Raw genomic sequence first — 6,782 nt, 5'->3', positions numbered from 1 at the left:
TTATAATATATATGAACTATGTGTCTTTCAATATATATAAACTATGTGTCTTTCATATATATGAACTATGTGTTTTTCAATATATATGAACTATTTGTGTCTTTCAATATATATGAACTATGTGTCTTTCATATATATGAACTATATGTGTCTTTCAATATATATGAAGTATGTGTATTTCAATATATTCACTCCATGCCGCCTCCTCCACGTCCACCTCCATCACCATCGCGGTTTATATTATTTGTCCAATTACGGTATATATAGATTTCAAGATATTAATTATTTGGCCATATTATGAATAAAAACATAATTATTTCATATTCAAATCACTCACATTTTTCTAATAATAAATCATATATTATTTGTCCAATTGCGGTTTACAGATTTCAAGATATTAATTATTTGGCCATATTATATGAATAATGCATATATTATTTGATAATCATAATAAATTAATAAAAACATAATTATTTTATATTCAAATCACTCACATTTTTATAATAATAAATCATATATTATTTGTCCAATTGCGGTTTACAGATTTCAAGATATTGATTATTTGGACATATTATATGAATAATGCATATATTATTTTATAATAATAATAATAAATGAATAAAAACATAATTATTTCATATTCAAATCAATCACATTTTTCTAATTATAAAGAATATATTATTTGTCCAATTGTGGTTTATAGATTTCAAGATATTAAATATTTGGCCATATTATATGAATAATGCATATATTATTTGATAATAATAATAAATGAATAAAAACATAATTATTTAATATTCAAATCACTCACATTTTACTAATAATAAAGAATATATTATTTGTCCAATTGCGGATTTCAAGATATTAATTATTTGGCCATATTATATGAATAATACATATATTATTTACAATAATAATAATAAAATGAATAAAGCGTAATTTTTTCATATTCAAATCACTTACATTTTTCTAATAATAAATCTTATATTATTTGTCCAATTGCGGTTTACGGATTTCAAGATATTAATTATTTGGCCATATTATATGAATAATGCATATATTATTTGATAATCATAATAATAAATAAATAAAAACATAATTATTTCATATTCAAATCACTCACATTTTTCTAATAATAAAGCATATATTATTTGTCCAATTGCGATTTATAGATTTCAAGATTGGCCAATTTATATGAATAATGCATATATTATTTGATAATAATAATAATAAATTAATAAAAACATAATTATTTCATATTCAAATCACTCACATTTTTTCTAATAATAAAGCATATATTATTTTTCCAATTGCGGTTTATAGATTTCAATATATTAATTATTTTTCCATATTATATGAATCAGATGAAGCCTGGTGATCAGGGGGATACGTGAGCACCCCTTCTCTGCTCGACACGTGTCTAACGACATTAGCACTGTACATGCATCGCCGCGGTCCAGCGTGTCGAGTGGAAGGGCGGAGAGACGTGGGGAAGGTGCACGGTGACGAGCTTGGCCGGGGAGATGCTGGCGCGACCTCAGATGCGCGAGGTGGAGACCGGCGAGGTGGAGGTGGAGGCCGGCGAGTTCTGGCCGTTAGTGAGTGATACGTCCAAAACATATCTACTTTTCCGAACACTTTTGCTATTTTTTTTGCCTCTAATTTGTGTATTTTGGATACAACTAACACGGACTAACGCTGTTTTCATCAGAATTGCCCTGGTGTCCTATTTTTGTGCAGAAACTCAACTTTCAGGAAAAACCCCGGGAATAATTGCAATGGGCCTATTTTCACAGAAGATTGACGGAGCCAGAAGACGAGATGAAGGGGGGCCACGAGGAGCCCACACCACCAGGCGGCGCGGTGGGCCCCTGGGCCACGCCGGCCTATGGTGACGGCGCCTCGGCCAGCCTCCGACGCTCCCCTTTCAACTACTTAAGCCCTCCGACCTAAAAACGCGAGGGGGGTTCGACGAATTTGCCAGTAGACATCCAGAACTCCGCTGCCATCGCGAAACTCCGTCTCGGGACCAGAAACTCCGTTCTGGCACTCCGCCGGGACGGGGAATTGGAGGAGATCATCGCCATCATCACCACCGACGCCTCTCCATCGACCATCCATGTTTCCCCCATCCATGTGTGAGTAATTCCCCCGCTGTAGGCTGAAGGGGATGGTAGGGATTGGATGAGATTGTTAGGGCATAGTGTCTAGTATCTATAGATGGTACTTTTATGATATTATTGCAACTTGTTATGCTTAATGCTTGTCACTAGGGCACGAGTGCCATGATTTTAGATCTGAACATGTTATCAATTCATGATGATATTCATTGCTTTATGATCTTACCTGCAAGTTGTATACACATATTGCTATCCGGAACCCGAGGCCCCAAAGTGACAGAAATTGGGACAACTGGAGCGGAAGGCTGTGATATGAGGATCACATGTGTTCACTGAGTGTTAATGCTTTACTCCGGTGCTCTATTAAAAGGAGTACCTTAATTACCAGTAGATTCCCTAGAGGCCCGGCTGCCACCGACTGGTAGGACAAAAGATGTTGTGCAAGTTTCTCATTGCGAGCACGTACGACTATATCGGAACACATGCCTATGGTTGTTTAGTACTTGGATACTGTTTTATTACTATCTGCAAATGTCCTACCTTGATTGTTACATGAGTTCTCTCATCCATGCAGCGCCCGTTCATCCATCCATGTGCCTACAGTATTTTAATCCTGCTGTTTACTATAATCACTACTGTTGTCTTTGTTACATTTTTGCTTATATTTCACTACTGCTAATGCTATCAAACTGTTGCTACTGATAAACTCTTGCGAGCAAGTCTGTTTCCAGCTGCAGCTGAATTGACAACTCCGCTGTTAAGGCTTACAAATATTCTTTGGATCCCCTTGTGTCGAATCAATAAATTGGGTTTTACTTCCCTCGAATACTGTTGTGATCCCCTATAATTGTGGGTCATCAAGACTATTTTCTGGCGCCGTTGCCGGGGAGCATAGCTTTATTTGCAAGTTCACTTGGATTGATATTGTTCGCTGCAACTTCTCCATCATGGGTAAACCTCGCGATACTAAAGTCGCCATATTGCCATCCACTACAAGAAAAGGTACAACTCTGAGTACCTTTGCTGCTCTTGATTCACCATCTGTGATAAGTCAACTTGTTTCACCACCACAAGCTTCACATGCTGGTACTTCTGCTGAATCTGCAAATTCCTCTTATATTTTAATGATGCTTCTACTGTGCTTGATGATAGCGGTTTGTTAGGATCTTTTCTAGATGCTACAATTGCTAAGTCTAGACAAATTGAAAATACTGAAATTCCTAATGAAAATACTGTTACACCTGTTAATTCACCTGAGTCTGTTGAATACTCTAGTGATGATCTTGATGAAGATTATGTGGAACTTGATGATGATTTTATTGATAAATGTAACGCTACTACCGGTACAAGTAATATTAAAAAGCTTCTTGCACAACATACTGTTAGATATAAACTGTCTCCTGATACTAAGTTTGCCACATCTCCTATAAACATTAAGGATAAGGATTATGATTTTTCTCTTGATTTATCTCATATATCTATTGTTGAGAAAACACCTTTTTATGGTACTGAAAAAGAAAGTGCTGTAGAACACATGAATGAACTCTCTACTTTGAGTAGCTTGTTTTCTGATGATATCAAGAAGCGTACTTATTTTATTGCTAAAATTTTTCCTTTCTCATTAAAGGATGATGCTAAAACTTGGTATAATAGTTTGCCTCCTGATTCTATTGATAGTCCAAGTGGTTTGCTTGATATTTTCTTCCGAAAATATTTTCCTGCTAGTGCTCAACATATTGCTTTGCAGAAAATTTATAGTTTTGACCAGGAAGATGGAGAGAAATTGCCTGAAGCTTGAGAAAGGTTTTGCTCTCTTATCAGAGCTCGATCTGGACATGATTTGGAAAAGCATGACTTACTTGATATATTTTATAGTGGACTAACCATTGAGTCTAGGGCATACCTGGATAGTTGTGTTGGTTGTGTTTTCAGGAAAAGAACTCCAGACGATGCTGAAGAATTAATGGCTAGAATAAGCCGAAATCATGATGATTGGACTACACCTGAACCAACCCCAACACCAATATTGAAGAAGATGGGTATGATTAAATTAAATGATGAAGATATGAGGGAAGCCAAGAAATCTATTAAGGAGAAATATATTAAATCTGAAGATGTGAAGAATTTACCTCCCATAGAAGATTTATGTAAGATAACTCCCCCTTCATCCATGATTGAGGTACATTCTCTTCAACGCTTTGGTGAAGAAGATATTCCGTACTCAAAACCTCCTGCTCAATGCTTAGATGAGTTTGATAATTATGTTGTTAAGCAAGATAATTTTAATATGAGAGTAGAGAATCATTTAATGGAAAATTCTCAAGCTATTAGTAATTTGCATGATATTGTGGAGAGAACATCCAATGATGTTAAGATGCTTGTTAGACATTTTCATATGGTTCAAACTCAAATTGATCAACTCACTAAAGTGCAAAATGACTTGTTAAAAAATAGTTCTAAAGAAAAACATGCTTATGAAGTAACAACTAGAGGCGGTGTTTCTACTCAGGATCCTCTATATCCTGAGGGTCATCCCAAAAGAGTTGAACAAGATTCTCAACAAACTAAAGAAATTAGTGCTCCTTCTAAGAAAAAGAAAAAGAAACATAAAAATGTTGTAGAATCCTCTGAGCCTGTTAATGATCCTAATAGTATTTCTATTTCTGATGCTGAAACTGAAAGTGGGAATGAATATGATAAAGATAATAATAAGAATGATGCTTCTGATAAAGAAGAGGTTGAAGATGAACCTGAAAAGCATGCTAAAAATAAAAAGTATACTAAAGAAGATTGTATTGCTAAGAAACATGGTAATGAAAGAGAACCTTGGGTTCAAAAGCAACTGCCTTTTCCTGCTAAGAAACTAAAATCAAAGGAAGAAGAACACTATAATAAATTTTGTGATTGGATAAAACCTTTATTCTTGCAAATCCCTTTGACTGATGCTATTAAATTGCCTCCTTATTCAAAGTATATGAAAGACATTGTCTCTAACAAAAGGAAAATTCCTAATGAGGAGATTTCCACTATGCTTTCTAATTACTCTTTCAATGGCAAGGTTCCAAACAAGCTGGGAGACCCAGGTATACCGACTATCCCTTGTTCCATCAAGAATAATTATGTTAGAACTGCTCTATGTGATTTGGGAGCAGGAGTTAGTGTTATGCCTTTTTCTCTTTACAAGAGACTTTATTTAGATAAGTTCATACCAACTGATATATCTTTGCAAATGGCTGATAAATCCACTGCTATTCCTGTTGGTATATGTGAGGATGTTCCTTTTCAAGTTACTAATAATTGCTTAATATTAACTGATTTTGTTGTGTTGGAAATGCCTGAAGATGATAATATGTCTATTATTCTTGGAAGACCTTTTCTTAACACTGCAGGGGCTGTTATTGATTGCAATAAAGGAAAAGTTACTTTCAATGTTGATGACAAGGAGCATACTGTTTATTTTCCCAAGAGGATTGATAAAGTACGTGGAGTTAATACAATTTCTAATTTGAGAACTATCAAAGTGGGAGTTATTGATTGTCCTATATATGAGCCTAAACAAGGATATCAAAATATTATGATTGGATCCATATCAATACAATATAAGGTAACATGATTGATTTGAGATTTATTTCTTCTTATATCATGTAAAAATTATTTGGTGGCAAGATTTGATCAACCTTGTTAACAAGTACATTTTATATGCATAGAGGAGCTAAACAACATTTCTTTCTTTCTCCACTTGTTTTACTTGCTGTAGTACTACTTATTTTGCAAGATGCTTTAGTTGTTTAGAAGTTTGAAAATCTTTTTCTGTCCGGAAATAGTAATTTTAACACCCAGAAATGTGCATTTTTCAAAGTTTTCAAAAATTTACAAAAATTATACCGTTGGTCTTATTTTTCGAAATGCAACCTGGGAGTGACTGGAGCTGACCAGTGGGGCACCCCAGGGCTGCCCCCATGTGTCGGCGCGGCCAAGGAGGGGGGCGCGCCACTCTGTGGTGAGGGCCCCTCCTGGCCCCACTTAGTCATCCCTTCCACTCATTCTACTCTCTCTCCCGAAAAAACTCGTACCAGTTCGTTCTCACTCACGTTTTCGCCCAAGAGCTCAGGATTTCTCGATCTCTTTTCTCAGCCCAGATTTCTGTCTGAAATTTGGCACATTTGCTCTCCGGTATGTGACTCCTCCGATTATCCAAATAGAATTTTGTTTGATTGAGTATATCTTGAGTATTTTGCTGCTGTAGGTGACATGTTAAGTGAGCTTGCATGCTTGTTCTAAGTTGTAAAAACTAGTTTTGATGCATGTTTAGTACTCTACCAGGTTCCTATAGTAGTTTCCCTCATTTATATGTCTCCAAATCAACTTTTATAATGTTTGTTGAAAAATTTCAGAAAAGGAAGATGCATAACTATACCTTTGGAGAAGTGTTCGAAAGGGATACGACAAGCACGGGGAGGCCCTCAAGGCCAGCCACTCGAGTTAGACGATCCTATGATGAGGACGTCATTTCCATGCTATGACTTTTTGCGTAATGCAGGGCTACTTGATGACTTCTTGTTCCTCATCAATAATGTGGGCTTATCTACCTATATGAGAGATGAGAGCAGTCAATACTACAGGCTAACTAAAATCTTTGTTGAAAGCTTTAAATTCAACAAC

Source organism: Lolium rigidum, chromosome 7 (genome assembly GCF_022539505.1).
Source record: "Lolium rigidum isolate FL_2022 chromosome 7, APGP_CSIRO_Lrig_0.1, whole genome shotgun sequence".
NCBI lineage: Eukaryota > Viridiplantae > Streptophyta > Magnoliopsida > Poales > Poaceae > Lolium > Lolium rigidum.
This window is presented reverse-complemented; position numbering follows the sequence as displayed.